Source organism: Rutidosis leptorrhynchoides, chromosome 1 (assembly GCF_046630445.1).
Source record: "Rutidosis leptorrhynchoides isolate AG116_Rl617_1_P2 chromosome 1, CSIRO_AGI_Rlap_v1, whole genome shotgun sequence".
NCBI lineage: Eukaryota > Viridiplantae > Streptophyta > Magnoliopsida > Asterales > Asteraceae > Rutidosis > Rutidosis leptorrhynchoides.
Window position 1 is genome coordinate 614,548,470 of NC_092333.1, and position 20,334 is coordinate 614,568,803.

Genomic DNA, 20,334 nt, shown 5'->3' on the forward strand with positions numbered 1-20,334 from the left:
AATATTTGATAATGCTAAAAACGAACATATATTTCATAGCATTATCCTTCTAGAAAGACAAGCTTTTAGTTGTAATTGTTCTATTTCCAAGTAATATTCGTTTAAATAATAAAAGGTGAAGACAAAAGACAGAATTGACGATTTGAAGACGCAAACGACCAAAAAGCTAAAAAGTACAAAGTACAATCCAAGTGGTTCAAATTATTGATGAGAAACGTCTAGAAATTACCAGAGTACAAGCCGCAAAAATCAAAATACAAGATATTAAATTATACGAAAAGGCGTTCGAAAATCCGGAACCGAGACATGAACCAACTATCAAAGTGCGACGCAACGGACCAAAAATTTCAAGTCAACTATGCACAAGAATATAATATAATATATAATTAATTATATATATTATTATATATTATAATTATAAGCAGCCCACGTTTAATTCACTATGGTGAGCTGGATTCCAAAGCTCCGCACTCGCGGAGATGTGAAGCACAAAACTACCGCAGTCGCAGAGCACAACAGTTCAAAGTGGGCCTATAAAAGGCTGCGCATTCTGATCGATTTCATTCATTCCTTTTCCTTCTTTCTATCTACGTAATATATATATATCTATATATATATATATATATATATATATATATATATATATATATATATATAATTATAATTATAATTATAATTTTAATTTAAAGTTTAATAATAATAAGGTTATGTTGGCGAATGTTTTAAGTTTGTAAGTCGAAATTCTGTCCGTGTAACGCTACGCTATTAATAATCATTGTAAGTTATGTTCAACCTTTTTAAATTAATGTCTCGTAGCTAAGTTATTATTATGCTTATTTAAATCAAAGTAATCATGATGTTGGGCTAAATATTAAAGACGGGGTTATTAGGCTTTGTACCATAATTGGGGTTTGGACAAAAGATCGACACTTGTGGAAATTAGATTATGGGCTATTAATGGGCTTTATATTAACTAAACGATACCTCGTTAATTTAATATAAAGGTTACAATTTGACGTATCTATATAATCACATACGCTTAATCGGGTACGGTGGGCAGGATATTTATAAATACGAATTATTGTTCATTTGACTGGACACGGGGATGAATTAATAGTCACTGGACTCATTAAAACAGGGGTGAATTACATTCAAGGGTAATTGGTGTAATTGTTAACAAAGTATTAAAACCTTGAATTACACGCAGTCGATAACCTGGTGTATTCATTAAACAAAGTATTAAGACCTTGTTACAGTTCGAATCTCCAATTAGTTGGAATATTTGACTTCGGGTATAAGGATAATTTGACGAGGACACTCGCACTTTATATTTATGACTGATGGACTGTTATGGACAAAAACCAGATGGACATATCGAATAATCCAGGACAAAGGACAATTAACCCATGGTAATAACTTAAAATCAACACGTCGAACATCATGATTACGGAAGTTTAAATAAGCATAATTCCTTTATTTTATATCTCATCGCACTTTTATTTACTGTCATTTTATTTATTGCACTTTTAATTATTGCACTTTTAATTATCTCACTTTTATTTATCGTCATTTACTTTACGCTTTAAATTAAGTCATTTGTATATTTAATATTTTACATTAGGTTTTAATTGCGACTTAAGACATAAAATCGACAAACCGGTCATTAAACGGTAAAAACCCCCTTTTATAATAATAATAATATTACTTATATATATATATATATTGATACAAATATAGTTTAAAATAAATATAGTGTTAAACTCAGCTAGCTCCCTGCGGAACGAACCGGACTTACTAAAAACTACACTACTTTACGATTAGGTACACTGCCTATAGTATTGTAGCAAGGTTTAGGTATATCCACTCTATAAATAAATAAATAACTTGTGTAAAATTGTATCGTATTTAATAGTATTTCGTAATAAAAATATAACTATTTCGTATACACCTCGCATAACATCAGTGGTAGCCACCAATGCAGCTTTTGGATCTTTAGCAGTTTTCTTAGCATTGATCTTGCTCTTCAGTTGTGTTTCCTCAAAGTTTGATAGTATACCAAACAACTCACTTAGCTCATAATCATCTATCTTCTCACTGATTATCATAGAGGTAATCACTGATTCAAAGTTTGAAGGTAGCAGTTCAATAAACTTTTGACACAACACTTGTTGTGTTTTCTCTATACCAACACTTTCAAGATCATTTATCAGAACCTGAAATTTTGAATGAAGATCACTTAAAGATTCTTTAGGATCAGCAGCAAAATTTTCATAGCTTCTGATCAGATTCTTCTTCTTATGAGTCTTAACAACAGTGACTCCTTCATAGTCATTAAGCAAAAGATCCCACATAGCTTTACCAGTCTTGGCATGACTGATCTTTCTGAGAATTGGAATAGTAACAGCATTTTCAATAATACTCCTTATCTTACTATCTAGTTTGAACTTTGTTGCTTTTGCTTCAGTCCACCTTTCTCTTGTTGTTTCACGAAAATAGGCAGGTTGTGCATCAACAGTATCTGAGGCAGGAACAGCAGCAACCATTGAACCAGGAATAATGGGTCCTGTTGTAAAAACTTGTTCAGCCTCTTCATGAATAGATCCTAAAAACCGTAGGACTTTCAATTTCCAAGTTACAAAATCTGTGCCCTCAAATATAGGCACACCTTTTCCAGCCATAACTGGGGTAGTAATCGTACTGATAGACATTTTGATAAAAATATGGATCATTTTAAAGATCACCGAGATAGGATTTACACCTTTCCCGCTCTGATACCAGTTATTAGTTCACAGTAATAAGACTATGAACACCAGACTCTCACTTTTTACAATAAATAAGAATTGAAGTGCAGAAAATGAGAGAAGACGACGAATAAAATGAAAGTCTGATAATTGATCGTGCAAAAGTACAAATTACAAAAGAAATCATACGTCCTATTTATACACGTAAAAACCAAATCTGGAGATTTGGTTTCCATAACTACATACCTATAAAAGTGAAAAAGATAAACTAAAACAAGCCAAATCAACTATTAACTAGGAAGTCAACTCTGGAGATAAAATCAAATCTTCTTAAATAACAAGCATATCTCCAGAATATTCTATGACTTTGGCTTCAAGAAATCATCATACGTTTACTTCAGTAATTCCAGAGTCTGCAACTTCAGACTCTAAATCTTCAGACTCTAAAACTGCAAAACACTTTTAACTCATCAGATTATTATTTCTATTTTTCCCAACAATTATCCATACAGTGATTTACATTAAGGAAGTTAATATCTTTTGTAATGTATATATTAACAATTTCTCCTTCTCAAAAAGTCTAAATCATCCATTTATATATATGTATAGAAAGAGAGGGGGTAAAAGTTCAATAGAGAATTTAAATTTGTACATAACCTACAAAAACAAAACTCAAAGGACATCTTAATAATTTTAGGGCAAATGGCCCGAAAATGTATAAGTTACTCAATTTGACAATTAAGTTAATCATCAATTTGCACAAGCCCGAAAAGGATTTCAATTTTATTTTTGCTCAACAAAAGGATTACGTGTTCAAAAATTTTAAAAATTGAGGTAATCTTCGTCATATTCATTAACGATCGTTAGTCAAAATTATATAATTGGATCCTGAAGTTTCTTAAAATTGTCCCATCATCCTCTTCATCAAAACAATCCATCAAAACACAAACACATCGTTCGTGTTAAAATATTCAATCTAAACCCTAATTTCTAAACCCTAAACCCTAATTTCCAAACCCAAAACCCTAATTTCTAGACCCTAATAGCTAAACCCTAATTTTTAACCCACTAATTTCTAAACCCTTAAAAAAAACTCAGAATCAAAACATTCAATGCATTAAATGGTTTCATTTTTCTCTTCGAGCGTTTTACCGCCAAAATAATAACATTCATCACAAAGTGTCTTTTTTAAATGTTCATATTTTCATGTGATCTTGATGCCTGAATTTTTTTTTTTCCGAAATAAACGAAAAAAAATTACTTCCCTCACTTCCTCCCAAAAAAGTGTTTTTCTCTCGATTAAATATCTCTCTCTCTATATATATATATATATATATATATATATATATATATATATATATATATATATATATATATATATATATATATATATGGGCAGGATCAATGAAGAAGTAACCAATCGGGGAGAAGCGGAGGGAAGCAAAAAAAAAATTTCTTTTTTTTTGGAATTTTTTATTCAGGCATCAAGATCACACGAAAATATGAACATTTAAAAAAGACACTTCGTGATTAATGTTATTATTTAGGCGGAAAAACGATCGACAAAAATAACATTCAAGATAATATTGATCGTGAAGAATGTTAACGTTTTTTTCCAGGTTTTGTGAAGTAAAATTTAGCACGATTTAGAGTTTAGGGTTTAGGGTTTGGTGTTTTGGGTTTAGTCCCTAAACTCAAAACCCCAAACCCTAAACCCTAAACCCTAAATCCTAAACCGTTCGTGTTAAATCCTAAATCTAAACCCTAAATCTAAACCCTAAACCCTAAATTTCTAAACCCTAATATCTAAACCCTAATATCTAAAACCTCAACATACGCTCGAAAAACACGATAATCGTTATATATTACTTCTTGGAGCGTTTTTCCCGCCAAAATAAAAACATTTATGACAAAGTGTCTTTATTAAATGTTCATATTTTCATCCAATCTATAATGTTCTTGAACAAAGTTTTTTCAAAAAACGAAGAATTTTTTTTTGCTTCCCCCGCTTCACCCCGATTGGTTACTTCCCCTTGATCCTACCACTATATATATATATATATATATATATATATATATATATATATATATATATATATATATATATATATATATATATATATATATATATATATATATATATATATATATATATATATATATATCCGTTTGAAAACCATTGAAAACTGCCCCCAACTAAAATCGTTACACGTGTACACCCACACCGTTGCCAACCCCGTCGGATTCCCAGTAACGCTCCGGTTTTTGCTGTTCGCCACGCCTCGATACGGCAACAAGGGGGAGGTGACGGGTGCCATGTCACCCCCCAACGCCGTTGCTGAACACCACTACAAGCCGTCTAAGAGATGTTTAGTCAAATCTTTAGAGAATGTAGTTGATTTAAAAGAGTTGCCAATGTCATTATAACTATGTGTGAAATAGTGAATTTTTTTTTTCTTTGGTAGCTTGTGCTTTTTTCTCTATTTTGAAGTTTAATTTGCAGATTAAAATTTATGTATTTTTATTTGTTTTTTTATTGGTCGCTGGGAATTAGTTAGATTATTTTTTTCAATAGTTTGCACACATATATACTTTTAATTTCGAAGAGAGAAAATATATCCATCGTTATTGGATGAGATTGATAGGATATAAACATGACTGCCGTCTACGTAAACAGTTCGTGATAAATATTGAAATCGACAATATTAATAATTCATGCTACATTCATGAATATTCAATTTTTTTAAAAAGAGTCGACTTCGTTATCCTACTTTAGGAGGAAAGTTATTATTAGTTGGAGATGGTATGCATGATTATATTCATTATTTTGCTTCAATTCTGTAGATATATAGCGATAGAGCGATGGTCCCCACATGCCAAATTTGTTGGAGAATAGGGTTTGAATGCCCGGATAACCTTTGAATCGTGTAGTCACTTTCGCGATAAAGTATTTCGACCCTATACATATATTGCCTTAGGGTTACACGAAATCTTTATTCGGGATAAGACAAAGACACAACTCTAATATAGACAATTAAAATTGGAAGTCAATGACATAGATAATTTGTATATTGTGAATAATCAATTTTCCATCATTATGAAAAGTGAAACAAATATACTCTATATATAGAGTATGAAAGGTTACACCTTTTGGCTAAAGGGTACCATGAATAGTCACAACTTTTAATGAAGAGGTGCCATGAATGGTTACACCATTCAATGAAAGCTTGCACCATTTCATTAAATTTTTCACCATTTCATGATTAGTTGTGTCTTTTGGCCAAAAAGACACCAACTAACAAACACAACCTTTCAATTAGAAGACTCTAGTTAGCTTAAACAAGTGTGTACTCCACACTCTCCTAACTTGTTATAAAGCTTAACTAGAAATTCATTTGTCTCAAGTAAATCACCTTATCACACAAAATGACCGATGACACTAAAATCATCAACAAAATTTCATATAAACCCCTTTTATCCACAATAATATCTCCATTACGTTGATCGATGTTAAATTATCAGCAGATACTATCGGTTTAAATACCTAAATATGATGTACACCGAATTTATTTTGCACATATCTTCAAATTATCAATGGACTGTAGTAATTAGGCCAAACAAAAATGACTGAAAGTTTGGAAAATTACGAGTTTTTGTGGGATACAGTTGTAGTTGTATTGGGAAAAAAGACTACTCACAGACTGGTGGATGTTACTAAGCATTTATAGACATATCGTTGTTAATGTTATTAAGGGTTAATGATGAACCCATCCTAGTGGTTCAGTGGTTATTTCTTAAACTTGTTTATTGAAATGAGGGTGGGTCTCAAGTTCGAGTTTCTCTTCTTAAGAATATTCGTGGAATTTATATCTTGAAAGCCGAATTGCCTCGGGAAGGTTTTACTAACCCGTATTCAGGACCCAAGTCCGATCCGCCTGCCTCTCTGGATGGTTTAAGGTTCAGATCCCTGTAATGCAGTTCAGGTTTCCGCTCAAAGCGCGCATGTGCGTGGCAAATGAGAGTATTCGATGCCAACAACTTACCTTTCAAGCACTTGCTGATCAGTCCTTGTTGATTTTAGTATCCACATCATAATACAAATATATATTACCGTTTATATACAAGCCTATGAGGTCACATACGATAAGCACTTAGACATCAATTATTATATTTTGTTGATATATAATTATAATTATAACTTATAGTTTAAGAATACATAATTTAGTTAAATATGATTTAATTAAATTAAATGATAAGAATTTTGTTTTTAATTATATTTTGATTTTAAATTAATATCTTATTAATTAATGTAATCAATTATAAATATTAAAATTGAACAAAATATAAAAACTTAAAAAACTACATAATTTATATTCCTTATATATATATATATATATATATATATATATATATATATATATATATATATATATATATATATATATATATATATATATATATATATATATATATATATATATATATATATAAATGAAAAGTACATAATTTTAATTATGAATAATACATAAAGTACTCATTAACAGTATGAAAAAAGGTGATAAGTTCCAAACATGTTCGGCTAAATATGTCTGCAATTGATTGTGAACGTTCCTATCTCTTATTTCCTTCATCCTTGCATCTCAATCCCTTAAATTTCACTCTTCACGTCGTGGTAAGTTTCTTGGGTTATCAATCATTCTTTCTTCTGCCCTTCCAATTACAAAATCGTCATCTTCTTGAATCATTTGTGTAACATAACATAAACGTACACATATCTTCTAATTTTGTTGAAGTCCATAGATCTCGCTGGATTTTTAACATTGCAAATTTACCCAGGAAGTATGAATGCTTACGTATGTATGTGTGTAAGTATGAAGATGATAATCTGCTTTGTTTATGATGATGAATCTCAATATCAAAATAGTTACAATTGCATAAGGTTAGAGAATTCTAGGGTGTATGTGTTCTAAGGTGAATTAGTGTGGGTAATTATGAAATGCTTGGCTTGCTATCTACGCTAAGTGATACTTCGTAGTATTTATACTGTTAAAATATAAATAGAAATTACATCTATAATTTGTACTTAACAGATTCAGTCCAACTCTGTACCCACAGTGTAGGAAATCAACTGTAACACATAGTGTTTGTACACTTTCCAGGGAGCCTTATTGAAGCGATAAAGTTGAGTAGCTCTAATTACGAAGTTATATAACAAGGGTGAATGTAAAGGGTTTGTGTCCTTCGTTGGCGATAGCAAGGCGTGGCTTACTTTACGCCACCGAGAGATAAAATATAGTAAGTGTGTGTGACGCTAGTGAGTTGAATTTAAAATAGTTTATACTTTTGTTGGCGATTCCCCGAAGATAGCAAGATGAGACTACTTTGCGGCACCAGCAGATAGACTAGAGTGTGTATGTATTTTATGAGTCATGGATCATGAGCTTATGGCTCACTATTTATATAGAAGTCATGGTCTTTGAGGGTCTAGCTTGTTCCCCAAGTATTTTGAAAGTATTAGTTGACTTTTCTAAAATGGATCCTTACAAAGAAAAGCATATTTATCCCTTGCGTTATTGTCAAGATTTCATGACCTTCTTAAAATGGGTACTTATAGAGAGAGAGCAAAGTTGCTCCTTTTCTTTGTTAGATACTTTAACAAGTTCTCATGCATTATGGAAAGATTCCTTTACTTTCTTAAAATGTCCGCTTATACTTTAGAAAAATAAGTTGTTCACTTTCTTAGTTAGATGCATGGGTGGCACTACTTTGCTTCATTGCTGGACTTAGTTTTGTTGTTGAACTTAGCTTCGTTATTGAACTTAGCAAGTATGAAGACCTCCGTTACCCCTATGTTCGATATTTGCTTCGTAAGTGATTGTGAACGAAGTGGAAATGAATATCTCGAAGGTGGGGTACACTATCACATAGTCTTAAAGATTTGATTAATTATAATGATAAGATGATGAATGATAATTAAACAATAAAATGTATAGTTAACTAGTTTTATGAGCCCGTGGATTGCACGGAAGTTGTATAAATTCGTATTGATACTAATCAAATGTATAATACTATCATTTGTTACTGATATCATTTGTTACCAATAACATTTGTATCGAAAACACTAATATTGAATACTAACGAATAGAATATGAGCTCTCCTTTGGAATCATTTTACCTTCAATTTGACAAATAATCGATAAAACACTAAAGATGAGTCCGTTAAAAGTTGTTATAAAACTTATTATTAATAATAATATATATGCACATCTCTAATTGTATAGAAGTTGTGATGTGGTCCAGCGGTTAGTGGCTTGCCTCCTTTAGGGGAGGTCAGGAGTTCGACCCCCGTTGGCTACATATTAAAAATACAATTTCAGCCCTGCCATGAAGTATCCACCCATGACACCTTTTTCATATCGTTTGGGGGGTAAAGGGGAGGGGGTTTTACTTGGCCGTACCTTTGGATCGATTTCAAGGTTTCCTCTCGGACATCGATGGGGACGGAGTTATTATCGCTGCATCGGCATAGTCGAAACGGGAGATGATCGCAACATGTGGTTTAGTCCCCCTCGGGTGATCCTAATCACTGTCAGGGAAAAAAAATCTCTAATTGTATATGCTTTTACAAACTAATTACATTATTTCAAAATTTGATTGATCATAGAACTATACACTTATATTATCATAAAACAAACTATATGTATATTTTATCATATACACTTAATATAATTGTATTAACAATTGATACTTTTTAATCAATAAAATAATATATATATATATATATATATATATATATATATATATATATATTATAAATATAAAATAAGATAAACTTAATATAATTATAATTAATATAATTATATTAATGAAAATTTATTAATTGAACTGTAACATTCATTTGTTATATATTAAATATTTTGTATAATATTATATAGTATCTAATTGTATATATTAGTTGTATATAGTTTGTATTATATACATATATATATATATATATATATATATATATATATATATATATATATATATATATATATATATATATATAGTGAAAGGATCTCTAGAGAACTAGAGTATGTAGAGAACCCATAGAACTCATAGATTGAACTTCAATCTATGTGGAGATTCAGCTTCAATCTATGGAAAAAAAATACAATCTGGAAAAAAAACTGCAAAAAAAAAAAACAGCGAATCTGCACAGAAAAAAAGTGAATCTGCAAAAAAAAAAAAAAAATGCAAAAAAACGTCAATCTGCACGCAGATTGACTCAATATGCACAAAAAAAAAGTCAAATCTGCACAGAAAAAAGTCGATCTGTAAAAAAAAAAACCTGCAAAAAAAAAAACGCAGATTGACTCAATCTGCACGCAGATTGACTCAATCTGCATAAAAAAACTGAAAAAAAGTCGATCTGTAAAAAAAATGGAAAAAATCGTCAATCTGCACGCAGATTGACTGAATCTGCAAAAAAAAAATTTGAACAGAAAAAAAAATCTGCAAAAAAAAAAAAAAAATATCTGAATCTGCACGCAGATTTAGTGAATCTGCACGAGTTCCATGAGTTCTCCATGGATCCTCACCATATATATATATATATATATATATATATATATATATATATATATATATATATATATATATATATATATATATATATATACACTTTTTTTATATTAATAAGATATGATCTTTGCCTTTAAAAAAATATGTTAAGTAGGCTATATATTACTACCTCCGTCTCAAATCTATATTCCAGTATTCTATTTTGAAATGTCTTAAATTAGTTGTCCACTTTCATAAATAGAAAAAAAAAAAAATAGGAAGATTGAGTTCTATTATGTCCTTAATGTATGTGGATAGGATTAAAGGAGAAAGAAAAAAGAAGGGTAAAACTGAAAAATAAACAGAAAGTAAAATATTTTTATGAGATTTTCTTAGTGTGTTTTTTTTCGAGGACAATTAAATTGGGACGAAGGGAGTAAGAATTAATATCAATCAAAATATAAAACTTTTTTTAAACAAATAAATAGAGTAATGTGTAGCTGACATGTGGCAGTGTAAAATGTAGAGTTGACATGTGCCAGAATTTAACCAAAAGTTGATACGTATGATTACGGATGGCATTGGGTCTGGTTTGGGCCGGGTTTAGGTAATCCTAGACCCGAACCCGGATAAGAAACCCTGTCTCAAACCCGGACCCATACCCGTCGGGTCTCCATTTACTTAATAACCATCGGGTTATTGGGTTTTCCCATGGGTAAACGAGGATCCCCATTTACTTACTAACACTTGAGTTATCGGGTTCTCTCGCGAGTATCGAATATCTCTGTTGTTACACATTCTCATTCTCATTCACCATTAATCTATTTTTTTTCAATATAATATTATTAAAATGAGTAGTAAATCTAAATGACTATATATAAATATAGATTAATAGTACAATATCACATTGTATCTTATATTATTATTGTTAAATAATAATATAAGATACAATGTGATATTGTACTATTAATCTATATTTCAGGTCGGGTATACGGGTATATGCGTCGAGTATACGGGTCACGTATCCGAATTTATATCTAAACTCATCCCCATACCCGAACCCGCAAAAAAAATTAAAACCATCCCCATACCCGGCTCACGAGCCGAATACCCAGACCCGAACCATGCCCAAAAGTGTTAAGTTTCAGGTTTATCCATCGGGTGCGGGTCGTTTTGCCATTCCTACGTATGATTATCATCACGTGTTTTATATAATGTATAGATAGATATGTTAAATGACGAATGAACTAGGTCGACTTTTATTTTTAGTATTACACAATATTTTTTCAAACAGAATTAGAATATTATTTTTATGGTAGAATACAACCTACAGAAAAATTTACTCCGTATGATTTTTATGACGAAAGTCACATTTGTGGTAATACTTTGTGTCAAAAATTTAAACGAGAATTGCAAAAAGGACGAAAATTGCGAGAATTTTTAATCTTTAAAGATTTTCATATGTGAGTAGATTGAATCACCCATAATGGTGTTGGAAAGTAAGAATGAACATAATAAAGTTTGAGAAAACTTATATTTTACTTATATAGTATATAGTTTTTCGTTCACATGTGCATATTTATTTATGAACATATGAACATTTTATATAATTAACAATTTAACATGTAATATGTGGTAATGAATATGTGTTTATTAATGATATAAGCATTAATTTAATCTGACGGACGAGATTAGGACCGAGGTGGAGCTGAAGACAAAGTGCATGCAACACCACTACATTACTATTGCTTTTTTTTAAATTAATTTAAAAAAAAAATATGAGATTCAATTAACATTTGCATCTATTTTGTTGTATTTAAATGTATAAAAATTATAAAATTAAAAAATTGTCGCAGTTTTCAACTATTTTATAGTTCTGGTTTGAACATGTCCCTTTACTTTGTTGATACAATCTGTTAACGTATCATTAGCGTATCATGGTTATGATGGTCGACTCCGAGAACAAGTCAGATAATAGAGTTATATTAGGAAGTAAATATTTATTAGTTGTCATTGTATTTATTCCTAATTTATGTTTACTATAATTTCTGTAATTCTCCATATATATTAATGAGAATATCAACACCTACAATTGTGTGGTGAGTTTTATCAATCCTAGCATGATATCAGCCTAACTTTTCTATCTGATCCTCACGATCATCAAAATACGTTCTTCTTCGTTTCTATTTTCTTGAGCCAAGCAAAATATGCTCATGATATTTTAATTCGGGCCGGATTATTAGAATCAAAACCAGCCGCCACACCATTAGCCACTTCTGAAAGCTTCACGTTGGAGGGTCCTCTTTTTGATGATCCTACTTTATATCGTTCATTGGTTGGTGCATTGCAATATCTTACGATTACTCGTCCTGATATCTCTTATGCGGTTAATCAAGTTAGTCAATTTCTTCATGCACCTACCACTGATCACTTTCAAGCCGTGAAGAGAATTATACGTTATGTCAAAGGTACACTTGTTTATGGTTTATCTTTTCAGCATGCTTCACAACCATCATTACTTGGATATTCTGATGCTGATTGGGCTCGTTGTCTTGAGACACGTCGCTCTACTTATGGTTACTCTATCTTTCTTGGTGGTAACCTCGTCTCATGGAGTGCAAAGAAGCAGCCAACCGTGGCTAGGTCTAGTTGTGAATCGGAGTATCGTGCTTTAGCTAACGCTGCAGCCGAAATCGTATGGATTACATATCTTCTTCGAGATCTTTATGTACTACCTCCGGACAGACCAACCATTCTTTGTGACAATAAAAGTGCAATATTTTTAAGTCAAAATCCCTTCTCCAATAAACGATCAAAACATATTGACATTGACTATCATTTTGTACGTGAGCCGATTTCTTCCGGAAAGTTGTATACCAAGTATGTGCCAACGACACTTCAACTGGCAGACATCTTTACCAAAAGTCTCCCTCGTCCGCTGTTTGAATCATTTCGTACCAAGCTTCGTGTTGGTCCACCACCAGTTCGCTTGAGGGGGGGTGTTAACGTATCATTAGCGTATCATGGCCATGATGGTCGACTTCGGGAACAAGTCAGATAATAGAGTTATATTAGGAAGTAAATATTTATTAGTTGTCATTGTATTTATTCCTAATTTATGTTTACTATAATTTCTGTAATTCTCCATATAATTAATGAGAATATCAACACCCACAATTGTGTGGTGAGTTTTATCAATCCTTGGTTTTCGGCGAAAACACGGAAAACTTTATAATCAAAAGAAAGTTCATCAGAAATATGAAACGTCCTTGAAACGTTAAAAATTAAACTATCAAGCTAAACTAAAATAAACAACCAAACGGAAGCTTACGACATCAAAATTAGATCGAAACTAACCTAAAACGCAAACAAACAATACAAAGGAGGATGGAAGCCAATATAAATGACAAACGGAAGATTAGATACCATCTAAAAAACAAAAGACAGTCGAACGAAAGCACACAAACTAAAACTAAGCATCCTTGATAAATTCACAGATAACTTCCATCTCCGCTCCCTGAATCGGCTTCTTTCTTTGATTTTTTAATTTTTTATTTTGAACCGAAGCAATAGGGAATCACTTGAATTAATAATAATTTTTTTTAACATCTTCCATGCTATCTATCACCTCGTCGATAGTCGCAAAAAATCAACCGAATTCAAGATCATTTTTCACTCTTGATTTCACTCTCGCCTCTTGTACCTAGCGTCAATGCTTTACGCATACACTATTTAATGCTGTACTTATCCATACGCAATCACTATTTATGAGGATGACCTCAATCAGTACGAAAATACTTTTTGAAAAGCTAACCAAGTTTTCGAATTAAAAAAGTTTAAGAAAATGTAAGTGGGATTTCCACCAACTAAATAAGATGTCTTTTAGTGAGCTAACATATTATTCATGATGCTGATCACCACCTAATCACAACAATCATTTTAATTTAATCTTTCCTTCACAACTTATTTAATTTATGATTTATGATGTGATGAACGCTTAAAAGAGAATATAAAACGTATACGGTTAGGAATGATAATGGATTGGGTGATATCATATTTATATTCAGTTATATATTATAATTCATATCTATTTAATATAAAGTTAACCATTCATATTCGTATCCTTTGAATTAAGCGGATTTTCTTTTTTTTGGTAAAGAGTTTTTACCCGGTGAATATATTGATAATCAATACAAGGTACAAAACGAAGCAACGTTGAGGACACATTTCGCCCCCAACCGAAAAAACAAAACAACTAACGACCTAGACACGACATGTGCCATAAAACAAATGAAACACAAATCAACCATGCACCATAAGAGAAATCAACATGGCTTTATAATTTTCATTGAGACCTTATCCTACACACATGATGTGTATTCTTGAACTTCAATGACATCAACTTCAAACGAACCGTAGCATATATAACTTTAAAAAGTTGTACCGGGCTACACGACTTCTTTGAAAACAACCGAGTATTTCTTTCCTGCCAAATAAAATAAACCGAAGCTGCAAATAGAAGTTTCATTATGGTCCTTCGATGCGCAATCGGATACAATAGGTTAATAATGTCCTTCCATTTAGTCAAACTAGAAGGGAATAAGCAAATACCACACACCTCCTTCTACACCTGTTGCGAAAAAGAGCATTCGAAATACAGATGATCATGAGAGTTTGACTGAGTTTTACATAGTGAGCAAAGCATCAACGGGTTCACTTCCCAATGTCTTAATTTGTCTTGTTTGAGCTTTTCACCCATCAGAAGCCAAACCGTACAAGCATGACGTGGAATATTTTGGCTAAACCAGACCACCGAGTACCACGGGACTATTGGGACTTTTGGACGAAGCGACTCCCAAGCATTTCTTGAGGAAAAATCACCCAAGCTGCCATCTGCAAGTTTCCAATATACTTTATCGATCTGAGATAGATCTGGGCTTTTGGACGGATTCACTTTCGAATTAAGCGGGTTACTAAATGCTCATCCATGTCCATATTGATTCTTCTATATTGTACAACTGTAAATAGTGTTCTACTTTGTATAGTCTTAAATAATTGTTATTAATCGTTTATACAACCAAAAATCATATTTTTACTAATTTATATAACTAAAAGTCAATAGATGGCATATTAAAATTTAAAAGCATCGATCGTATGTGCATTGCTTATTTTGTTAGTTATATGGAATTACATAGAAACCTTAGAAGTGCGATAAATGTGTCGAATGAAATGAACTAATGAAATTAAATGAAAAAATATATATTTTTAGGAAAACTAAACTAAAGATATATATATATATATATATATATATATATATATATATATATATATATATATATATATATATATATATATATATATATATATATATATATATATATATATATATATATATATATATAAAATAACACACACACACACACACACACACACATATATATATATATATATATATATATATATATATATATATATATATTACAAATTTTCGTCCATTTTTGATCCACTAATCTCATCATCCATATTCGTAACACCGTATTTTCTTTAAATACATAGCGGAACATGATTTATCAAACCAGGGTATAAGTATATATTAAATATATTATTAATATACGTTACAGTTCAACTGGTGTTACTTTTTCAAAACAGTTAAACAAAGTTATATCAAACATCAGAGTTCTTCAGTGTGTCAAACATAACCAAAGTACGACTATTTTCTCCCGTCCCTGGCATGCAAAACAATATAACCTGTGATATCGCTCAATTTATATATGTCTATCTCGCGATATCTACCTCACTTTGCTCGGTTTTTGACTATCTCGAGGCCTATTTAGTGTGTTATTGAGCTATTTGGTAAATATTGGGCTAAGGAGTTGATTTGGTGTAAAATTGACCAAATCTTGGGCAAAATTGGCTTAGAAAATGACAAGTGCAGGAAACAGCATCAAAAGCGCCGTTCCTGATCGAAAAGCGTCGCTCCTACAGGATCAAAAGCGCCGCTCCAGAACTAAAAGCGCCGCTATTATGCACTATTTGTCTCCATTTCTCATCAGTGGGCAAAAACATCGTTCCTCTTGATAAAAGCGTCGTTCCTGATCAGAGCCAAAAGCGTCACTATTCAACAAAAGCGCCGCTCCTGAAGATAGCCAAAAGCGCCGCTCCTGAAGCAAAAGCGGCGCTCCTGTCGCTGTTTCAGCCCAGATTTTCAGCACTATAAAAGGAACGAGACTAGGTCATTTTTCATATGCATCTTTTGGAGCAACTGCCTAGGGTCCGAATTTCACTCACAAAACCCTAATTTCATCATCCATTGGAGATTAAGGGAGGATTCAAGGGAGATTGTTCAAGATTCATCATCACTTAGCTTAGATCTTCATCTTCTTTACCATTTGGGTTGTAATCTTTACTTTGCTTTAATTACTTTGCACTATTTAGTTGTAATCATTACTTTAATCTTAATACTTGCTTTGATTACTTGTAATAGCTTGAATATGATGATGATTTACATTTCTATGCTTATTATTAGTTTGGTTTTAGCCATGATTGGCTAAATATCTTGTGTTTGCTTATCTATGAATCTCTAATGCTAGTGTTTTCCCCAAATCAATTGAATATTGTTGTTTGAATGAATTACATGATCATGTGTTGTTGAGATTGGCTAAAGAACCATTGCTATGAGTTTGTTTTAGGCTTGACTTTGATTACATATGTTGAGTAGCTCTCTTAGTGATTTGAGAAGTGAATCAATGTGTGCTTCAACAACTTAGGTGATTAGACAACTAGCTAGGGAATTACAAGTGATTGTGTTCTTGATCTAAGTTAGTTTTCAATTGGCCTTTAGTCAACATAGTAGTGCCGATTATCTTAAGTGATTTCGATAGTTGGGAGTTTTAAGTGATTTAACTCAAGCTCAATCTTAATGACCAAATCATGCTTAACTCAATCTTAGAATACAAAGCTTATGTGAATTCGTGAAGTATCATTTGAATTGAGGTTTAGAAGTGATTCTAACATTTAATAGTTCAACAACTTATGAGATAACAAAATAGGCAAAACGGGGCAAGCCAAGCATAGAGAGGATTAGATAAGTGAACACGTTTTAGTTAATTGATTTAAGTCTTTAATATTTTGCTACTTGTTTCTCGCATCTTATTAGTTTGTTAATTTAAGTTTGTTTAATTGCATAAGTTTTAGTTGTTAGTTAATATCAATCAAACCACCCCCCCCCCCCAATTAAACAAACCCTAGGACAATTATTAGTTTCAAATAACCAACTTACACCGCTTCCCTTGGGACGAACTTGATAAGAATACTTACATTAAAGTGCTATAATAACCGGGTTTAAGTGCTCGTTAGTTGTGTGTGCTTGATTGTAGTGTTTAAGTCAAATATAAACTTAGAGGGTAAAAAGATGTATTGTATGCACGTATCATCAAACTTTCTTGGCGCCGCTGCTGGGGAGATGCGGTTAGCCTAGTGGGTTATTTGGTTTAAACTTTTAATTGTTCAATCCTTTCGTAAGGGCTTGCCCTTGCGGAAGTTACTTTTCGCATTTTATATATTATTTTTGTTTGGAAAAACCGTTGTGTTTGTGTTGTGATTGAAGGATAGGTGCCTTTGGTGTATGAAAACAAGAGCTCACAAAGATCAAGAGTTCACACATCCATTCTCCGATCTGGAACGTTACGTGCACGGGGTTTATAATCGTAGAGAAGCAAGGGTATTAAGGAAAATTTTTGAAGCTTTGTCATTTTGTTTAGATGAAATGGATCCAAACGGTAATCCAATTGTTAATGAAGAGGGCGATCCTAATGGTCACTCGATTGATCAAGAAGCATTGAATGATCCAAACGATACTCCAATGTGGAATGCTAGATTGCTTGCACCAACATTGATAGCATCGGCTATTACCAAACCACCAATTGAAGCGGACAATTGGAAGATCGAGGGTAACTTTTTGACGTTGATCAAGGATACTTATTTTCATGGGTTGATAGATGAAAATCCGTTCGAGCATATTCAACACTTTAATGAGCTTTGTGATATTTACAAAACCAAAAATGTCACCGATGACGCTTTTAAGTTAAGGGCATTCCCCTTTACACTTCAAGGAGACGCAAAAGATTGGATGCGAAATTTACCATCCGATTCTATAAGAACTTATCAAGAGCTAACAAACGAGTTTATCATTCATTTCTTTCCACCGTCCAAGGTAGAGCGGTTAAGAATGGAGATTAATAGGTTTACCCAACGGGGTGATGAGAGTTTATATGATGCATGGGTTAGATTCAAGAAGTTACTAAGAGCTTGTCCACCGCATGATTTGACAAAGAAGGAGTACCTTAACACATTCTATCGCGGTTGTAATATGCAAACAAAGCGACATCTTGATTCTTCATCCGGTGAGGTATTTATGTACAAATCACCAAATGCGGCCGAAGTTATGTTAGAAGATATCTTGGTCAATACATATAAATGGGCACCTTCACCACGAGATTTAGCAAGGATGAATGTAGCACAATTCGAGAGTGAAAATGGGCAAGTGACGCTTGCAAGCTTGAACAATCAATTTCAAACATTCGGGAAGGAGTTGAAAAAGATTCAACAAACAGTAGTTGCAATGCAAGTTGGTTGTCAAAGATGCGAGGGTTCACATCTCACAAAGAATTGTCCTCAAATTACTCAATGCAATCATGTTGATCTAGATGACATTCCCATGAATTCGGATGCTCATGTGAACTACGTGAGTAATCAAAACTACCAATGGGGAGGATCATCTAATCAAAGCTACTACAATCCTAACCAAAAACAAGTGTCATTCAATAACCAAACCAATACACCACCCGGATTCACAAACCAAAACCGAAACCAAAGTTATAACAACAACTATACCCAAAACCGAAACAACAACTTCCAATACCAAAACCAACAACCTTACAATAACCAACCGTACAACAATCAAGCAATTTCAAATTATCAAAACAACCAAGGTTATAGTCAATCACAAAATAACCAATGTTACAATCAACAACCTCAACAAAATAACCAACAATCCCAACCTTCGAAGAGCTTAGAAGAAATCATGCAAAACTACATCAAGAAGGTAGAATCAACCGAAGCTTTTCTAATGAAAGAGAATGAGCTCTTGAAGCAACAACTCCGAAACCAACAAGCCTCATTCCAAAACCTTGAGAGCACCATTGGAAGAATTTTAAATCAAGTTGCCGAAAGACCACAAGGAACTTTACCTTCCAACGCACAAATTAACCCCAACAACAATTACAACAAGATCCAAAACCAACAAAACCAAAACAACACAAGAACTATCCCTATTGAAAACGTCAACAAAATTGAATTTGTCAATGCTATTTCAACAAGAATCGGTTTAACTTATGAGAAACCACAAATCCCAACAACCCCAACCCAAACACCAAATCCTACTACACCTACTTCGCAAACCGTTGAGAATGAATCAAGTACTAATGGGATTCGCAAGAAGCAAGGGTTGAAAAGGATGCACCACGAAGGGTTAAGGGTAAAAAGAATGATGAAGCACCTTTGAGGAAGTACATGGAGCTGATTCCATATCAGCAAGCTTCGAGGAAGGAAAAAGTTGAATCGCAACGAAAGGACTTCATGGAAATGATGAAACAAGTTCATGTCAACATGCTGCTCATCCAAGTGCTTAAGGGCATGTCTAATTATGGGAAGTTCATTAAAAATCTTTTATCTTCAAAAGGCAAATATGAGGAGGTGTCGGCCACGTTTCTCGTAGAGGAATGTCCGGTCATCTTGAAAAAGCAAAAAATGCCTCCCAAATTGGGTGATCCGGGTCGTTTTGTAATCCCATGCAATATGGGCGGGTCAGAAGTTTATGATGCAATTGTCGACTTGGGGGCTAGTGTAAATCGTATGCCCTATTCAATTTATAAAAAGTTAAATCTTGGGGAACTAAAACCGACCCGGATGGTTTTAAAAATGGGAAACCAAACATTTGATACACCAATTGGCATAGCTGAAGACCTTATGGTCAAAGTTGGTAAATTGACCT

General features: G+C 32.6%; 1 non-coding gene across 1 annotated transcript; it reads right to left on the reverse strand.

The window, feature by feature from the left end:
• Positions 1 to 18,501: 18,501 nt before the first annotated feature.
• Positions 18,502 to 18,608, reverse strand: LOC139886936 (small nucleolar RNA R71). Its single transcript, XR_011772794.1, has one exon. It is a non-coding gene; the product is annotated as a small nucleolar RNA R71 (small nucleolar RNA).
• Between the last annotated feature and the right edge of the window lie 1,726 nt (positions 18,609 to 20,334).